The sequence below is a fragment of the Acinonyx jubatus genome, chromosome D3, assembly GCF_027475565.1.
Source record: "Acinonyx jubatus isolate Ajub_Pintada_27869175 chromosome D3, VMU_Ajub_asm_v1.0, whole genome shotgun sequence".
In the NCBI taxonomy this organism is placed as follows: domain Eukaryota; kingdom Metazoa; phylum Chordata; class Mammalia; order Carnivora; family Felidae; genus Acinonyx; species Acinonyx jubatus.
In genome coordinates, this window is record NC_069392.1 from 14,683,198 (window position 1) to 14,704,725 (window position 21,528).

At 36.8% G+C, this 21,528-nt stretch overlaps 1 protein-coding gene across 3 annotated transcripts in view; it reads right to left on the reverse strand.

The window, feature by feature from the left end:
• TAOK3 (TAO kinase 3) overlaps window positions 1-21,528 on the reverse strand; it is a 177,846-nt gene that overhangs the window by 144,627 nt on the left and 11,691 nt on the right. The gene's annotated exons all lie outside the window — the stretch shown is intronic.

The window sequence follows — 21,528 nt, forward strand, 5'->3', positions numbered from 1 at the left end:
ATGCAGGGCTCGAACTCACAGACTGTGAGATCATGACCTGGGCCGAAGTCGGACGCCCAACTGACTGAGCCACCTAGGCACCCCACAAAGCTATCTTTTTAAAGACACTCTTCTCTTATTCCACTTCTTTTTTTCTATTAATAAACCTATCTTGTAGGATTCTCTTTTCCTTGTTTTTTAAATTAATTATTTTTTAAGAGTACCACTACAGAGGGGTGCTGGGGAGCTCAAGTTGGTTAAGCATCTGACTCTTGATTTCGGCTCAGATCATGATCTTATGGTTCAGGGGTTCAAGCCTTGCGTCGGACTCTGTGCTGACAGCACGGAGTCTGCTTGAGATTCTCTCTCTCCTTCTTTCTACCCGCTCACCCCCATATGCTCTCTCTCTCTCTCTCAAAAATAAATAAATAAGCTTAAAAATTAAATTAAATTAAAAAAATAAAAAGTGCCACTACAGAAATTTTTTTCCTCTGTGTGTAGGCCAACTGACATCTCTGTAGCACCTATATATCTTATACTTCTTTTCCAGTACAAGAATAAAGAAAGTGCCTTCATTAGACAATTTCTTTTTTACTGCTTTCCTTCCTTAGGATAGACACAAAGAAACTATGCTATTGTCCTGTCATTAAATCAATTAGTCATTCTCCACTGCTTGATGATATAATTTTCTATAAAGAGAACTGTGCACACAGTCTCTTACACAATGGTGTGGGTAGGTGGTAGAATTAGATCATGTAATCACCAAGCAGTTTTTAAATTTATATTAAACATTTGAAATCATGTAAAAATAGACTAAATTCTCATTTGTCCTACTCCAAAATAAGATTTAAAAAATTGAAATCTACTTTTATAAAATGGAGACAAATACTAAATAAGCTAATATTACAGACTTACTAATTATGTCACTTAGTAATCACATATTTAACCCAAGCTCCTACTCTTTACTATACATTAAAAATGATATTCAGGGGCTTCATGCCTGTGAAGGTCCCAGAAGCATCCCCAACTTTCATGACACCTGCAATGCTAGCCAGCCTGCTCCACCTCTGCTTAAAGAGAAAGAAGTGAGACCCCTGAAGAACCTCATGTTTGTTATCATAAGAACTGAGCAATCATGGTTATCTTAGGGTAAAAAAAATGGTAAACTCACTATTTTCTATGCTGTTTAAAAAAAAAACCTATACTTTGCAACAGAGATACATCATCAGAAATTCAGTTATGTTCAGTATTGCTTTAGGGCTCTTTGTACAATATTTCTCTTTAAAAATCCATGTAGGTTTCTGGTTCTGGGACAAGAGATGGCTCATTTCTCCTGGTTCTTCCCCTCTAAATATAACTATACAACTTGGAAATAATTCAATAGGCAACCATAGGGGCGCCTGGGTGGCTCAGTGGGTTAAGCGTCCGACTTCAGCTCAGATCACGATCTCATGGTTTGTGAGTTCGAGCCCTGTGTCAGGTTCTCTGCTGTCAGCGCAGAGCCTGGAGCCTGTTTCAGAATCCGTGTCTCCCTCTCTCTGCCCCTTCCCCACTCGGGCTTTGTCTCTCTTCCTCTCTCTCAAAAAACAAAAACAAAAAGACAACCATAAAGGACTCTGAACAGTAGAAAGAAGAAGGCAGATGGCTGGGGACTTCAGGATTTAAAGAGCACCTTGACCGCTTCCCTGAGGTTGGGTTTTATCTCCCTTCTATCCCAGACTGAGCATGGGAAAGGTCTATATACTGAACCACCAACAAGCATACAAAGTCAAAACCAAACCAACCAAACAACCCTGTTCTCTCTGGCCAAAGGATTGGGAAAGGGGAAGCAGATCAGGGATTTAACAGGGAGATCCATATCCAGTAGTAGCAGCGAAACCAATCTTCCACATTTGTGGCCACAGCGGAACCCAAGCAGACTGATCCATTCTTGTCCCATAACAGGTGGCAGCAGGTGTGCACTTCCATATACTCTAGTGACCCACGGAGGCCTGATGTCTCTCAGCCTCTACCCAGTGGTTTTCTACCCAGTGGCACAGAGTACTGGTGGTTCCTAGCCATCTACACAGTGGCAGAAGACAACCCAGGCCAAGCATCTTCCAGTCCTTCATCCAACAGCACAAAGTGAACTAGGCCTGGAGTCTCCTGCCCTCAACCAAGTAACAGAGAGATACCTAGACCCTTTGGCTCCTGGCCCTCCATCAGCAGCAGAATGTGGCCCAGGGTAGGTGCTTCCCTCTCCAGAAGCACCATGGGAGACAGAGTGGAAACAGCAGGGGAAATGTTCCTCATCCTGGGGATCCAGTATCTCATACCCCCTACCTAATGACAATGGGAAGCCCACAGAGGACCAGGGAAGTGTCATCTATCCCCATAGGTGGTACCAGCAGGGATCCAGTGGGGAGCTCAAGTGGAGTCAGAAGAATGAAGCAGACCAAGATAACACTGAAAGGACAACAAGTAAATTATCATTGAAACTACCACCCGCAGGGTGGGGGGTATGGGTGAGATAAGTAAAGGAGATTAAGAGTATATTTGACCTTGATGAACAATGAGTAATATATACAATTGTTGACTCACTATACTATACACCTGAAACAAATATAACACTGCATATTAACTACACTGGAATTAAAATAAAAAAAAGAAACCACCACCTACAAAAGTAGGACAGAACTTACACAATGAACCTAAACAGGGCAACTGCCTGGTAAAATAGAAGATTTAAACAGGATCCACAGTTCCAAACATAATATCCACAATGTTCAGCATACAACACAAAAATCAGTTGTCATAACAAGAACCAGGGAAATCACAACTTGAATGGAAAGAGATAGTCAACTGATGCCAGTATTAAAATGAACCAGAAGTTGAAATTATTTGACAAAGATTTTAAAGTAGCCACCATCAAAGACAGAGACTGACAGAATGGAAAAAAAATACATGACCCAACAATACGATGATTATAAGAAACTCAGTTCAAATATCCCATCATACGTAGGATGAAAATAAAAGCATGGAAAAAGATATATCATGCTATCCTGAATCTAAAAAGGTAGAACTAGCTATATTAATATCAGATAAAATAGGCTTCCGAGAAAAGAAAATGACTAGGGACAAAGAAGGACATTACATAGCAATACAAGGATGAATCCACCAAAAAGACAGCAATTCTAAATGTACAAGCACCAGATAGCAGCTTTAAAATATACTAACCATGGGCACCTGGATGGTCTCATAGTTAAGTGTCTGACTCTTGATTTTGGCTCAGGTAATAATCTTATGATTTCAGCTCAGGTCATAGTCTCACAGTCGTGAGATCCAGCCCCATGTTCTGCAGGGCATGGAGGCTGCTTAAGATTCTCTCTCTCCTTCTCCCTCTGCCTCACCCCTGCTCATGCTTGCGCTCTCTCTCTCAAAGAAAATATATATACAAAACAAAAATTGATAAAGCTACAAGGAGAAAACAGACAAACCGACAGTTTTCATTGCAGTCTTTAACACCCTACTTTCAGCAATTGATAAAATTACTAAATAGAAAATTAGCAAAGATAGAAAAGAACTGAAGAATACCATCAAGGGATATAATCTAATTGACATTTATAGAACACTCCAGCCAACAACAGCAGAATACACATTCTTTTTAAGTGCCCATGGAACATTCGCCATATCCTGGGACAGAAAACACATTGCAATAAATCTAAAATAACTAAAATCATATAGAGTATGTTTTCTGACCATAATGAAATCAAACTAGAAATTAATAATAGAAAGACAACAGGGAAATCTTCAAACATTTGGAAATTAAACACCACATTACTAAACAAAGCATGGCTTTTTATTTCTCAAAGGAAATAAAAGAATACATAGACCTAATTGAAAATGAAAACACAGCATATCAAAATTTGTGGGATGCAAATAAAGGCGTGCTCTGAGGGAAACTTATAATACTAAATGCTTATATCAGCAGAGAGGAAAGGTCTTCAAGTAGTAATCCAAGTTTCTACCTCAAAAACTTAGAAAAATATAGGCAAAATAAACTCTAAGTTGATGGAAGAAAATAATAACAGCAGAAATCTATAACACTGAAAATGGGAAAAGTAAGAAAAATTAATGAAATTTAAAGCTGATTTTTGGGAAAAAGATCAGTAAGATTGATAAATATCTAGCAAGACTAACAATGGAAAAATGAAAGAAGAGATAAATCACTAATATTGGACATGAGACAGAAAATATTACAACAGATCCTGTAGTCATTCAAAGTATAACAAGGGATACCGCACACTGGGTATAGAGATTACTTAAAAAAAAAGTTTAATAATATTGTAAAATGTATTCATAAAAAGTTTTTAAAAATATTCAACAAAACATTTGCAAATTGAGTCTATCAATGTAGAAAAAGAATTATACACTATGAACAAGAGGAATTTATTTAAGATATGCAAAGTTGATTCAACACTTGAATATAATCTACTTCATGAATAGGCTAAAGAAAAATCATATGATTGTGCCAATTGATGCAGAAAAAACATCTGGTAAAATCCAAAACTTACTTATGACTTAAAAAAAAAAAAACAAAAAAACAAAAAAACCTTAGTAAGTTAGGAATAGAGGAGAAACTACCTCAACTTAGTAAAGAGCATCTGGTGAGTTGAACCAGGTCACAAAGATATGAGTTCAGTCCATAAAAATCTATTTCTATATACCAATACTAATCATGTGGAAACTGATATTAAAAAACAGTATCATTTATAATCACTCCAAAGAAAATGAAATACTTAAGGATATACTTGGCACAACATGTATAGAATCTGCATGCTCACAACTGCAAAATGTAGATAAGTGAAATCAAAGATCTAAGTAAATAAAGAGACATACTATGTTCAATGGAAGCCTAAGACTCAAAGCAGAAAATAAGTCAATTCTTTCCAAATTGATGTACAGGTTTAATGCAATTTCTATCAGAATCCCAGCAAAGTTTCTTGTAGACATAGGCAAAACTTATTCTAAAATTTACAAGAAAAGTCGAAAGAACTAGAATAGCTTAACACTCTTGAAAAAGAATAGATATCACTTTACCTAATATTAAGGCTTAGGATATCGCTATAACAATCAAGAAATTTGGTACTGGTGAAGAGATAGACACATCAATTGAGCAGAATAGAGAACCCAGAGATATACACATACAAGTATGCCCAAATGATTTTTGACAAAGTCGAAAAGTACTTCAATGGAAGAAGAATACTTTTCAACAAATGGTGCTGAAGCAATTGAACATCCATAGGCTAAACCTTGTATCTTATATAAAAGTTAACTCAAAATGGATTACAGATTTAAATGTACACACAAAACTATAAAATGTTTAGATAAAAAGCATAGGTGAAAATCTTTGGGATCCAGCAATAGGCAGAGTTCTTAGATTTAACACCAAAAGCATGACCCATAAATGGAAAAATTGATAAATTGTACCTAACCAAAATTTAAAACCTTTGTCCTAGAAAAGATCCCAATTAAAATGATGAAAAGACAAGCTACAGAGTGAGAGAAACTATTTGCAAACCATGCATCCAACAAGAGCAGTATGTAGAGTTTATCAAGAACTGTCAAAACGCAACAGTAAAAAAAAAAAAAAAAAAAAAAAAAAGACAAAAATGCAATTAGAAAATGGGAAAAAGACAAATGGAAATTTCACTGAAGAGGATATATAAATGGCAAATAAGCATATGAAAAGATGCTCAACTTTACTAGGGATTAGGGAAATGCAAATAAAACCATAATGAGGTATTACTATTTATGTATCAGAATGGCTAAAATAAAAAATAGTGACATAACCAAATGCTGGTGAGAACATGGAGAAACTGGATCTCTCTTACACTGCTCTCATATATGTACAATTGTACAGCCCTCTGGAAAACAGTGTGGCATTTTCTTATAAAACTAAACATTCAATTTTCCGTATGACCCAGCAATTGTATTCCTGGGCATTTATCCCAGAGAAATGGAAATTTATGTGGAATTTATACACAAATGTTCACAGTAGCATTATCTGCAATAGCCCCAAACTGGAAAACAACCCAGATGTCCTTCAACAGATAAATGATAAAATAAACTGTAATACATCCATACCATGGAATTCTATTTAGCAATAAAAGGGAATGAACCAATGATACACACAACAACTTCAAGAATCCCTGGAGAATTAGACTGAGCGGAAAAAAGGCCAATCTGCAAAGGTTACATACTACAGGATTTCACTCATATAGCTTTCTTGAAATCATGCAGAACAGATCAGTGGTTGCCAGGGATTAAGGACAGGGGGTGGGGAAATGGGGATGGGAGAAGATGTGGTGATACGGCCTTGTGGTGATACAACTGTCTATCTTGATTGTGGTGGTATATACACAAACATACACATGTGAAAAATTGCATAGATCTAAATACACACACATACACATATACACATAGACAAGGACCAGTAAACAGGAAAATCTGGACAATATCAATATCCTAGTGTGTTACTGTATTACAGTTTGGTAAGATGTTACCTATTATTTCTTACAACTGTGTCAGTCTACAAAATCTCAATAAAGTTTAACCTGATAAATCCATGTATTTCATGTATAGTTATAAGTTCATCACTCCTGTAAGCATTTATTGAGCTGCTTCTATGTATGATGTGTCAGCTTTTGTGTGGGTGGGTGGAGGTGGGAAGACAGAGTGGGCAATCTACAAAGGAGTACTGAATAGAAACCCCATCTTCCCTGATGTCACAACTCTAAATACATAATGTATTAGTGATTTTTTTTTTTAACACATGTGTCCTTCACTACAGACTGTGACTGTTTTAACCACTCTACCTCCAGTGCCAAAACATCTCGAACATAGTAACTTTTTAATTAATACTTGAAGGAAAATGGGGCACCTGGGTGGCTCGGTGGGTTAAGCGTCTGACTTTAGCTCAGGGCATGATCTCACGGTTGGAGAGTTCGAACCCCGCGTGGGGCTCTGTGCTGACAGCTCAGAGCCTGGAGCCTGCCTCAGGTTCTGTGTCTCCCTCTCTCTCTGTCTCTCCCCTGCTCATGCTTTGTCTCTGTCTCTCTGTCTCAAAAATAAATAAACATAAAAAAAAATACTTGAAGGAATGATTAAATGAAAATAATCAATCAATAGAAAGGGGGATAAACACCACCAAATGGTTAGAATATAGTACAAAAAATAGTGACATGATGAAAAGTGCTTATGAAAACAGAAGGGAATACTAAGTGTTGTCTGGGAGAATTAAGGGAAGGAATCTTTCAATTGGGTCTCACAAGAGGAGATGGGGAAGGGAAAACCAGGCCAGGCAGAAGGAACTGAGCATTCAAAAGCACAGTCCTATCAGAAGAGCATAGGATTCCCTGGCACCAGCAGAGACTTTGTTGTGCTTGAGCTTAGAGTTCTCTCCTGGGAGAGGCCAAAAAAGGATGAGGCCAGGAGTGACTGTGGATGCTATGTGAAGGCAGTTCGGGCTCTTGCATGAACAATGTGGGGACGCTGGAGTTTTTGAAGCCACTAGATGATGCTCAGATTTGTCTTTTAGAAAGTTAATTTGGATGGCAGTGAGGAGGATGCACAGCAGGGAGGAGGGAGAGAGGCTGAGAAACCAAGACAAGGGCTTGAAGTGAATGAAAATTCTCAGTTCTTCATTGGATTCAATTTACCAAAAACCTCAGTTCCCAAAGGTACTGAGTTTGTGGAAGCTAAGTCTTCATAATTACTGGCGTGAATGGTTTACAGCCTTGTTATCCTTAAATCTGTGTAATGAATCCTATCATAGGACTGTGAAGTGGAGACATTTATTGAGAACTTTAGTTGTTCTTTTCTGCAGATTCTTCCAATACAAACATGCTACTTAGTTGATTTGAAACTCCCCCTTTTCCCAATTTCTAAAACTTTGAAATAATAGACTATTCTTCATATTTCACAAAACCTTGCATGTCGTGGTCGATTTATTAATATTTTGACCATCAACAATGATCATTTCCACATGCTATTGAAGAATGGCCCTTATTTCTCTTAAAACACAAAGTGACTATTTTAGCAACAGGTAGGAACTTTGGTAACTAAAATATTGATCTTTGTAGAGAATAAATTATAAGTCTGAATTATGGAGAATAAGTACTTTCCACACAATTTCTGTGCACACATATATTTGTGATAACATGTAGATACAGTTGAACGGTCTGTTGACCGTTGAAGGCTACGTTGAAGGCTGCCTGCCTTCCTCTCCACCCCCAAAAAAAGAGGTAGAAAGAAAATTCTCTATAGGTTGGAGCTGGAAGAAGAGCAAAGGCGTTAAATAGAATTCCTCCTGGGCACAATGAAGTGACTTTCTCCCCACTGCTCTTTTCCTACCATGTGACAATTTTAACAGCTCTTTGCTGACAGCAAAGAGACAATCAGGGAATATGGATTATGAGAAGAGAATGGAAAGGTGTGGAATTTATTGTAGGTAATGCTTTTCTTCTATTTTGCAAAAAATAAAGACATTTCAGACAGCTCTGCATATAAAACTTCATAGATGGGTATGAAATGTTTTTTTTAACGTTTATTTTTGAGAGAGACCAAGTATGAGTGAGGGACGGGCACAGAGAGAGGGGGACACAGAATCTGAAGCAGGCTCCAAGCTGTCAGCACAGAGCCCGACGTGGGGCTCGAACTCACGAACCATGAGATCGTGACCTGAGCTGAAGTCAGACGTTTAGTGGACTGAGCCACCCAGGCCTCCCTACTAAATGTTATTCTTTGGAAGTTTTTCATTATGGAAAATGTCAAACATAAACGTTGATAGAGTAGTATGATGAAAACTATCTCATGCCCAGCTTTAATTTGTCAACTTATGGCCCACCCATTTCCCCACTCTGCTCTCCATTATTTTGAAGCAAAATAAATGCCATTTCATCCATAAACATTTCAGACTGTACATATAAAAAAAACTTTTGAAAACATAATAACTATGCCATCAGTGTACCTAAAGTTTAACAATAAAACTTTAATGTCATCAAATATAAGGTCAAAAATTTAAATTTCCCAGATTGCCTATTTCTTTTTTATTCTATTGTCCTTTATCCAAGTCAAAGTCAGGTACAAATAGTTATTTGTCCAAATTTTATTTTAATAGCAATAATACATCTTAAAAATTAAACTTATAAGTTTTAACAAATTTAAATAATTAAATCTAATATAAAAGGAGTGAGTAACCAGACTGTCACTCTAGCAGGACAATGTTGATCTGCACTGATATGAGTGCTACAAATGTATGGGCACATGGTCAAACTAAGCAAACTTAGGGGAGAAAAAAAAAGTAAGGGGAAGGGTTGATTTCAGTTTTGCCTGTTTTCAAAACATTTCCTTCTTTGCTCGTAGTTTTAACTACAAAACTGCCTATAATAATGGTTATAAGATTTTTATCAAGGAAGTCCACTAAACCATGCTAACAAAACTCTTTTGTAATCCCTCATTTGCTTGTTTTAACATTTTCACTGTTTTACTTTAGCTAAAGACTTCCTCCTTCATTTGAAATTAGCTTGAAATCACAGGATTTCAGAGTTGGGAGGGACCATGTGGCTTCCTCATCTCAGAGAGTCGGCGGCTTTGATATTATTATAATATTGGTGTTGCCAGTGAGAAGCTAGCTTGAGGCATCAAACTGCTGATAGTTACAGACTATATTCTAATTTGTTAAAAGACACTACTCTGTAAAAATGGTAAATAAAAGTTTCATTAGCACAACATAAAATAACTTTGAATTTTATTCTCTTAGAAAGCTTGGTAAAGTTAATATTTTCTCCAGTGTGTTGAAAAGATCTTTTTATACAAGAAGGAAGTACATTTAGTTCAAATTTTGAAAGAATAAAGGTTAGAATAAAGGTTCTCATCCTGAGAAGCCTGCAGAAATGAACATAGTAAATGCCAGACTCTTCCCTCAGATAACATAACAAAGAATTATAAACTTGAGTGCTATCAGAAAACAAAATATGTAATACATATATCAGATGGTACTCTGTTGTGAGACATTGTAAAACCCAATTAGAAATTATTAGGTCTTCAAAAGTTTGGATATTAAGTTCTATTCATATTTCTCAGGTTTAAAAAGTAAAGACACACACACACACACACACACACACACACACACACACACATATGCTGGTCCCTTCCACATGCATTGGTAAAATCTAGATAGCACTTCAGGGTGGAGTAAAATTCATCAAAAACAAAAATTTGTTATAGAAATTCAGGATTCTCAGTGTACTCCATATATGTGACATTTTACACTAAACCTAGGACTTAGAATACCCAGAAATAATTTTAAATACTTATTGTTTGATATGTACAGGGAACTGCATTAGGTGCGTTAGTAAACCACAGAATAAAATGTCAGAATGATACCAAATTAAACTCGCAATACATTTAATTTAAAGAAAGTACTTAACGACAGTAATTTAGAGATGGCAATTTTGGAGATTTAGTGTTGTCTTCTAAACTCAGAGAGTCTTGTAAAAATTCCCTAGAACTTATTTGTTCCAAGTTCTACAACATAAGAAACCCTGTATACACTTACAAATTTAGAACATTGACAATGGCCTGACTTCTGATCCTGTTTATTTTTATTTTTTCTTTAATGTTTATTTATTCTTGAGAGACAGACAGACAGACAGAGCATGAGTGAGGGATGGGGCAGAATGAGAGAGGGACACAGAATCCAAAGCAGGCTCCAGGCTCTGAGCTGTGAGCACAGAGCTCGACACGGGTCTCGAACTCACTCGAGCTGTGAGATCATGACCTGAAGTCAGACACCTAACCGACGGAGCCACCCAGGTGCCCCTATTTTTAATATTTATATTGACTTCACTTATTTCCCCCCCGGAGTCCCTAATGTACTAATGGCCCTTTATCCTGTGTACATTCCAATTTTTTCCTTCTCATTTGCCAAAATACAAAAACTCAAGCTCTTGATTCTTTCAAAACAAAGTAAAAGCAAATGTCATAGTAAATGTAATCCACTAGATTCAGGTAAGGCAATTATAGAGCTGATTTGTTCAGTTACTATACAAACAGCAGGTGTAAATCTCTGTTAATATATAGAACAGACGGAACACCACATTCTAACACAACCATCCATCTTAACTGGGTCACAAGGGAGAAGCAGTGTTCACATCAACAATACCTATTCATACTTTGACAACGATGGAACTTCCGTCTGAGAAATGTGGTATCAGTACTATCACTTTACGGTATGTTCAATAATATGAAAGATATGTGGCAATTAGAACTTTTTGATCTCACAGTCCTATTTTTTTATCACTTGCATGCATCTGTCTCTCTCTCTCTCTCAATACATATCAGAAACTAGTGAAAATAACCAAAAAAAATTTTTTTAACTGCAAAAGAAATCATGCTTTATTAATACTACTAACAGTATTATAGCCTTTTAAATGGTAACAGTAGTTTACTTTCCCACACTTAACAATACTATACCTAGTAAGGCTATTTCTCTTTCTATCATGCTTTCTGAAAGTCTGGAGGCCCCTGTTATAGTTTCATTTTTTTTTTAGTCCTTCATTGAATCACTTGGTTAACTTCTAAGTCCTCTTGTTAACTTCTCATTAATACCCAGGCACCCCTTCACCTTGTCAAGGACAATTAACAATTTTAATTTGTTTTTTCTAAAATGCTAGCCAGTTAAGGATCACTTGGCAAATTTTATAAGCTTGGTCTACTCAATCACCTAGCCATTACATAAAATGTTGAAAACCAAAACCTACTAAACCTACTAAAAACCTTCTACACTTGCATTCATATTTACTGTAGTGAAATAAATTTGAAGTAGAACTTTCAGTATGGTGAGAATAAAAATATCTATTTTTTAGGGTCAGATCAGGATACAGTTTTTTTTAAATTTTTTTAAATGATTATTTATTTTTGAGACAGAGAGAGACAAAGCATGAATGGGGGAGGGTCAGAGAGAGAGGAAGACACAGAATCCGAAGCAGGATCCAGGCTCTGAGCTGTCATCACAGAGCCTGCTGCGGGGCTCGAGCTCACAGACCATGAGACCATGACCTGAGCTGAGGTCAGACGCTCAACCAACTGAGCCACCCAGGCGCCCTGTGGGTACAGTTTTTTTTTTTAATACAAAATAGAATAAATTAAGGTGGCTGAAATATAGCCTTTATAATAATGGGAACAAAATATTCATTAATTAAAAGACTGTAGTAATTGACTACTTTGGACAAATCCAAAGTCTTTCTCCTTTTAATGATGATCCTAGCTTAGAACCAAGAGGTTTGAATGAAAAAATTGAAAAACAGCAAAAAAATCCTGAATAGGCAGAAATATAAGAGGAAGGAAGGCTGGTGATAGTCTAAGGGAAAGAGAGCTGGAGTTCCTCTGGAGCAGATGAGGGCCAAGGAAAAAGCCATGTGTTTAGGGAGATAAGTATGCATCCTTTCAAACCCTTGTTGGTTGACAGAATTGTCGACATTATTAGCTTGTGCTTCTAGTGGGTGGGGAAAGAGGACATATTCTTTAGCAATGGGAGCCTTTGTTGGGACATAAAGTAGAATATGCTATTCCCCCACCCGTTCTGAAAACGAAACAAAACATGATCTTGGAAACCATGTTGTGATGGTCCATCTGCTGTAGAATCTTCTGACTGGAAAAACTAGAGTTGTACTGGGGATAGAATAACTAAGGAGCCATTTAGAACAATTTGTAAGAATAAAAACTAACCCCCCCAAAATCCACCTTGAATATCCATAAAGCAATGCTGTCTTGAAATGATGTGGAGGCAGTACATTTAGGCACAGAAATTCGAATGTGTTTATACATTATTATGACATACTGCTGTTAAAATAAAAAAAAAGCTTATAAAAACAATAATGCCATATAACCTTCATAATCCCTATTTTTATTTTTTAAATGTTTATTTATTTTGAGAGAGAGAGCATGAGCCAGGGAGGGGCAGACAGAGAGAGAGAGAGAGAGAGAGAGAGAAAGAGAATATCCCAAGCAGGCTCTGTGCTGTCAGCACGGAGCTTGACTGATGGAGAGGTGGGGAGGTGTTCAACCTCATGAACCATGAAATCATGACCTGAGCCAAAATCAAGAGTTGGAACGCTTAACTGACTGAGCCACCCAGGCAACCCCCAAATGCTATTAAAAAAAAAATTGTAAAAAAGTCTGGGAAGTTATATGTCAAAATACATTTAGGTATAGAAGATAACTTTTATTTTCTTCTAATTACTCATCTACGTTTTCTATTTATTAAAATGAAAAGCACATATTGCTTATAGAGTTGTTAAAAATTACTGACGAGCTCTCTTGGGTCAAGGGTTTCCCACCATTTTGTGGAGAATAGGAGAAAACATTAAAGGGAACAAGGGAGACATCTGCTTCCATTTCTACTCATTTACCAACAAGTGTTCTTGCTGGGAACTCCAAACTTCAGGACTCACAAGGAAGTGATTTCATAACATCTTACAACAGGGAAATTTATAATTTCAAAGTGACATATAGTCATCATTGTTACTTTTAACCAAATATTGTGCAGATTACAATGTTTCCACAGTGCCTGTTACCCCATAATGAATTGCTAACAAATTTCTATTCTACAGAAAACACAATAATCATCAGTTCGGGGCATCTTTTAGAGAAAAAAAATTTATATTAAAAACTTCAAACAGATTTATGAACTAATTTTTAAGCAAAATACTGTACTTGAGTTGCCAATATTATTAGCACTCAAAATACACACCTTGAATAATTAGCAGAAAAATGGACTCAGCAAGGCATAACTGATAGTCTATGTATTACATCACACTGCTATGCTTTGGAGAGGAAAAGGCATTTAAAAGTAATGGCAAAGATGTACAGCACACAGCTAAGAGAGTGAAATATTTATATAGGATGGAAAGACAGAATATCATCTTTCTATATATGCCTGAGGTAATTCAAGGTATTTTCTAATGCTGTCTATATTGCTACTAATTAGCAATAATACTATGAATTCTATGTTGAGGCCATTCAATGTAAGCTTCCTCCATTTTTCTCCATTCCGTCTTAAAATTTCTCTATATACTCGGTTGACTTCATTCTTTAGTCTTCCTTTTACAGGTTAACCACCTCTCCCCCAACAACACCAAAAAATGGTCTTTTAATTCTGTATCCTACTACCTTCTCATTTCATTAATCCACTCTTCTTACTTTTCTTAAATCTTCCACTTCTCTTCACTGACTCCTTTTGGCCTACGATATGCTCAAGGTATTATTTACTGAGAGGACAGGAAATTTTCCCGAGGATCCATTAGCTCTCAACTCCTAATCTCCAAATCCAACAGAATCCTTCTCAGGTCGTTATCCTTCCATATCACAACCTTTATGGAACGTCTTGTTTCTTGGCTTGTGGGGCACCTTCCTCCAGAAGCTCTTTTCCAACTCACCTCTCCTGGCTCATCTTCTTTCGCTTACCTCTTAACACAAGGGTCTGTAGTAGGCCCCTTCTCTTCTCTCTGCACTTCCTCTTATTGATCGGATTTACTCTTATGCTTTCAGCTATCTCTCCTAAAATGCCAATGTCCTCAATAAATCTCACACGCTGCTTTTCTTCTTTGCATTGGGGCTGTCCTAGTTCCAGAACCTCATTACCAGTCCAGGTTCTCATTCCTAATCTCTTTCTTTAAGTTGCTTTACCAACTTCTGATGGAGTCATCTTTCAGAAGCTCTGATTGCATCAGTCTCTTCTTTTCAAGCACCTTAAATGGCTCCCCACTATCTACTGTTCAAAGTTCAGACCTTTTTGTACATGATTCAAGGGCCTTTGATTTTCCACTGTCCCTACATACCCTATATTTATTCACAATGCCTGAGCCAGGCAAAAAAATACACCGTGGCTCACCACACCTGCTGAAAAGCTACCTAGTGTTCAAGACTCAGCTCAAATTCTATCTCCAAGTTACCCCATCTCCCTAGTGCAGAAGCGATCTCTTCCTTCCTCTCGTATAGGTAATTAACTTCTTGTGGCATTGATGCCATGTTGCCTTACTTTTAAAGAACATGAACATTTCTTGATTCCATTAATTGAATATGACTAGCAGTAGAAATATTATTGACTTATTTGTACTCCACAGTATCTTGAATATAGCAGGCAGTGTTGGACTCAGATTACATTCACTTAGAATTAGAGACTTCTTATCCAGGATCTGAACTAAATCTTGCCTCTGCCTTACTTCTGCAGAACAGATGTGGGAAACAAATTAGCCAAATAAGCACTACTGTGTGTGTGTGTGTGTGTGAGATGGTTGTGAATAAATGACTCAAAAGAAATAATTTCCAAGTACTTCCATTTGAATTATTTTACAAAAATAATTATGAGAAATTCTACTCCTAGGTATATATACAAGGGAACTGAAAACATATATTCACACAAAAACTTGCATAAGAATGTTCATAATAGCCCCAAAGTGGAAACAACTCAAATATCCATCAACTGATGAGTGGATAAACTGGTCTATCCATCTGATGGAATATTATTCACCCATAAAAAAGAATGAAGCATTGACACATGCTATAGCACAGATGACCCTTGAAAACATTATGCTGAATGGAGAAGTCAGATCCAACAATTCACATGTTATGATCCCATTTATATTAAGTGTTCAGAGTAGGCAAATCCATAAAGACAGAAAATTAGCGGTTGCCAAGGGATGGGGGTAATTGAGATAGGATGCTTTTTAGAGTGATGGAAATGTTCTGAAATTAGTGATGATGGTTGCATAACATTGTGAATATACTAAAAACTTGAATTTTGCACTTGAAAATGACAAATTTTATGTTATGTGAATTTTATCTTAACTGGAAAGAGGAAAAATGTGTTTCACACACTCACACATACACACACACACACACCCCTCCAAATAATTCAATTTGGATCTGTGGTATAAAGAAAAAGAGGTCTCACTTTTAAGTCTGCAAATCTGGGTTTAAGTCAACTCTGCCACTTACCTACTAGCTGTGTGATCTTAAGTATATCACTTACCTTCTCTCATCCTCAATGGTCTCATCTATAAAGTGAGAACAATAATGCCTCACAAAGCTGTGAGACTCATGAAATGATGTGAAATCATTACATAAATTCTAAAGCCCCTTATAAATGAAAAATATTATTATTGTGCATGCTTAAAATTATTTTTAAAAATCCTAAACTGTATTGAATAGTCCATAATTTCAACTTTTTATCATTGGTATGTTATCTAAGCAGCTTTTCTTGTTATATATGGATGGCATCTTGGACGTACAGCATTTATCCTGTGGACACTAATAGTACTTTACAGAGTTATTTAACCTTGATCTCTGCGACAAAAGGTAGTATACAAAACCAAGCATCAGCACAAAATCCAAAGCACTGACTAGACATTTCCAAGTATCCATACTTTCACAAATGTAAAATATTCTGTATTTTAAAAGTTGACATCTCGGTGTCCTTTATGCTCAATACAAAGGAAGGCATGTACAAAAAATAGTGGGAGGGTAAACTGGTGCAGCCACTATAGAAAACAATACGTAGGTGCCTCAAAAGATTAAAGATAGAGTACCATATGATCCAGCAATGCCACTCCTGGATACATATCCAAAGGAAATGAAATCACTACCTTGAAAAGACATCTGCACTCTCGTGTTCATTGCAGCATTGTTTACAATAGCCAAGACGTGGAAATAATTCAAGGGTTCATCAATGAATGAATGGATAAAGAAAAGGTAGTATCTGTATACGGTGGATTATTATTCAGCCTTAAAAAAGAAGGAAATCCTGCCATCTGTGACAACATGGATGAACCTTTAGGGCATTATGCTAAGTAAAATAAGCCAGAGAAAAAAACACTGTATGATCTCACTTACATGTGGAATCTAAAAAAAAGTGAACTCATAGACACAGAGAATATATTGGTGGTGGCCAGAGGCAGGTGGTGGAGGGTGGGGAAAAATGAGAGAAGGTGGTGCAAAGGTAAACACTTATAAGATAAACATGTTCTGGGGATGTAATGTACAGTCTGGTGATTATAGTTAATAATATTGTATATTTGAAAGATGCTAAGAGTAAATCTTAAAAGTTCTCATCACAAAGGAAAAAAAGTTTAACTATGTGAGGTGAATGGTGTCAGTTACTTATTGTGGTGATCATTTCACAATAGATACATAACTCATATCATTATGTTGTACACCTTGGACTAATAGAATGTTACAGGTCAATTATACCTCAATAAAACTGGAAAAACAACAATGGGAGTTTGCTTAAAATTTTTTTTTTCATTTGTTTGTCCTATATGCTCTTTGGCATCAATACAAGGCAGGCATGTATTATTTCAAAAGAGAGGAGACTCACTGAGAATTAAAACAACAGACATCCAAATGAAGTAACAAGTATTGTTACGTTTAAGCTTTGAGTATATATTTTGTTTTCCCTAATAGAATTCCTTAACAGTTTTTGAGGTTAGGGATCATATATAAGTAACTTCAATATCCCTTCACAGAGCCTAACGTTATACACAGTAGGCATTTATACTTAGGTTACTTAACGAATTGGGTAAGAATACTTCTTGATTACATAAAACTTATTGATCATATTTAATCTACAGTGACAGGATGGAAAGTTGTTAATATCAAAACTAAACCTCTCCAAGGGCAGCTGGCTATTTATTGAAGGAAATAAAATCATACACACACACACACACACACACACCCCGTTTCTCATAAAGGAAACATGTCAATCTATATTCAGTTATAAAACTGTCTTCATTTGCCTCACATTTTTCTTTAAGTGAGGTGACAGACCTGACCCAAATTGGAAAAACATTCATGTCTCTTCAATATTAGGATTGTTGACTTTACTTTAGATAGGCAGGATGAAATAGATTTACTTTCTTTTCCTTCACATCAAGGTCAGGTGCCTCAGAATTCTTCGAGGAACCGTGTAATATTTAAGTGTAAGATGTGGTCCTTGTACTCAAAATGTTTACATCATTAGTGAAGGTAAAATTGAATGATTTAAGATACTATGCACATTTTCTTTCACTGGTTTGCTAACTTAAAAATCTGGGATTCTGCAGCAAAATTGAGTTTACTTCAAACAGGAAGTGAAACTTTACACAGGGTCTTGAAGAAAAGGTAAAATCTGAATAGGCAGAGAGAAGGAGGGCTTTTTGGGTGAAGTCGATACAGTACAGGAGGCGCAGACTCTGAGGACTATGGTGTGTTGCAGAGACAGACTGACCTCAATAGAGCAGAAAGAGCGAAGAACATAGGAAATGAAGCTGGATAAGTAGTGTGGGACAGATTAGCAAGGGCGTTGAAAGTCGGGCAGAAGAGGTTAGATTTAATGTGGTGGAAAACATGGAACCAGTGAAGCTTTCTGAAAAGGGGAGGAGTAGCATTTAAAGAAGGTTAATCAGGATGAGCTGGAAAAAAACAGATGGAAATGAAGGAAGGCAGCTATGGTAATCCAGGAATGAGGCCATAAGGGTCTGAGTAAGACAGGTGCACAGAGATACACAGATCTTCCAGTGGCAATGTGCTGGGCCTTGAGACTATAAAATTAGGGGGTACCAGAAGCGAGGATGAGACACAGACTAATGTAACGGCTGCCTACTAGGTAAAGAAGTTGCACGACAGATTAAGACTTGGATATTTCCAACACTAAAAATATATTCACAAAGCTTAAATGTCTTTCAAATACCCTATAAGTAGTTTCATTGCTTTCTTTGGTGAATTTACCGTAGGTGCCCCCAGATTTCACATCTGCTTTGTTAACACAGCCCCATGAAAGTCTGCTTATGTAACAACTGGTTGTTTTTCAAAACATAAAGTTAACTGACCCATTACAGGATATGAACCCCCCGACACTAAGACAGTGAAAACAAAAACATTCTTCTTTATATTCAAGTGTATATATTCTTTATTGTCTGGTTCTACCCAAATAAAGCCAAACCAAACCAACACCCCTAAAAAAACCTAACTTTTTTTGAGCTGATCTAAAATCTTGAGACACAGTTGTAACTTTATGATAGTGATCCAGTCAGAAGAAAACAAATTCTGTTGAGAAAATAAATTAAGAAATCAACACTTTGCCATGTTGCTTTCCTAAGCTGAGCTATATCAAATTGGGAGGAAATTCTCAGAAGTGAAAAACAACAACAGGGGCGCCTGGGCGGCTCAGCAGGTTAAGATTCTGACTTCAGCTCAGGTCATGATCTCACAATTCCTGAGTTCAAGCCCTACGTTGGGCTCTATGCTGACAGCTCAGAGCCTGGAACCTGCTTTGGATTCTGTGTTTCTCTCTCTCTCTCTGCCCCTCCCCACCCCATGCTCTGTTTCTCTCTCAAAAGTAAACAAACATTAAAAAAATTAAAAAAAAAACAAAACAAACAAAACCCTCCACCTGTTGGGATGAGCACTGGGTGTTGTATGGAAACCAGTTTGACAATAAATTTCATATAAAAAAAACCCCAGCCACATGTTACTAAAGCTAAATTTGGCACATTCACTAATTTTTTTACACTAATAATTACTTAAATCTACAGTCAACTCTTCCCCTGCTTCCCCTCTCCCCTTAGGATGGGCAGCATATAACGTGGTAAGAGGAATAGTGTAAACAGGTAAGATATGTAGATTTCATTCATGTGTTCCCATGGTACTCCCTAAATACTTCTACTATGGTAAGACTGACTCTATTATCTATACATTATTGTATGTATTGTTTTATTTATCTTCCCACGACCATTTTCTGGTAGAACTGTGAAAAAGAACTGAAATGTCCCAAAACGGCAAAAGTAACCATACCTACGATCATTCGCCGAGCTCTTCTTTTACAACGTGCAGTCAAACTTGTTCCTTTAATACATAATTTCACTTGATCCTCACAACAATCCCTAAAGTAGGTACTATGATTGTGTCCATTTTACAGTTGAAGAAACCAAGGCTTCAAGAGTTAAGGGATTTGTATAAGGTCACAAAGTTAGTGAGCTGCATGTGGCAGACATGCTCATCTGATATGCTCTTGTTAATTATTATACTGCAAACCCCAAACATATGTTACTGAAACCAAAAGTAACAGATATAAGGAACCTGGACATGTTACTCACTGTGTAAAAGAGTTAGGGAGGAACATTTAATAACTGTCAGTGATACAAGTGGACAGGTTCCTTGACTCACTTCTAAGCTTTCCTTATACTGAAAACAGTGCACTCTATTCCTGAAGGACAGTGGGACACTGCTAGGGAACGAAGTTAACTGGCCTCTCTCTTAGAAGGACACTTATATTACATGGCTATTTGATGGTATTCACAGCATCTCAATATCTTCTCAATTTGGTTACATTTTTAAAAAATGCTATCACTGAGATCAGCCAGATCAAGACTAACTAGGCTGGTTGGTGACATCAAAATGCTTTTAAAAGTAATTTTTTATTAGACTATCCAACTGAGCAACCTATTTAACTTCTGCCAGTGACCCTGAAATAGAAACTAAACTTTGAGAGATACTTCTCAGTACATAAAATATATTCATAAGAAGACCCCTCTAATAATAACTCCCCACTGTTAATTCCCTCTTTATGCATCTGGGCAAAGATGTCATATTTCCTCTACAAAGCTTCCTTTTATGTTGCAACAGTAGGAATCTCAATTTCAAACCGAACCAGTACAATCGAAAACTACAAACTCATTCACAAGGCATGATTGTTTTTATTAGGATTTTATATAAATTGCCTAAGCATGATGGGACACCTTACATTTTAACCCTGCAACACTTTAACTAGAGAGTAAAGCAGTTGTCGTTTAAAGTTCTGTGCGCCCCTCCCCTTTTTTTCTGCTAACACACGGTCTTCCGCAAAATGGTCAGTGTGATCTTGGCAGACTGTGCAAGGAATACGACCAAGGTAAACTAAAGAACCGAACATTAAGCAGATGTCAAGTGATTCAAAGTTTAACATTTGTCACCTGTGTATGAAACCAGCAGTTTTAAATGGTTACAAATAAAACATGTACAAATTAATAGATGCAGTTAGTAACTTCCACTCTTCCAACCAGTGGCGCTTTGGCAGGCAGCCATATAATCTGCAATAATCTGTCACTACCGTGAAGCCCCACCTACTTCCTCTGCCCCACCCCTATGCAAGCGATGACTGGGATATTTGTGGAGCGCTGATATAACAATCTATAAAAGGCCTCCCTATCTATAAAAGCTGAAACATAAACTGTAAAGTGTTTAACGTTCATAAATTAAAAAAAAAAAAACCCACATGCTCTATACCATCACATTTCAAAGATTATTTGAAAGTTTTAATTTCCTTATTTATATATCAGAAGGCTAGAGGCCTCAAATTGGTCACATCCACGGCAATGCTTCTCGAATGAAAATGCATCCTTATGTACAATTGTTAGACTTTAATTTACACATCTAACACGTACAGTATTAAGAGTTTGGAAGTCAGGATTATATACATTTCATTTAAACCTT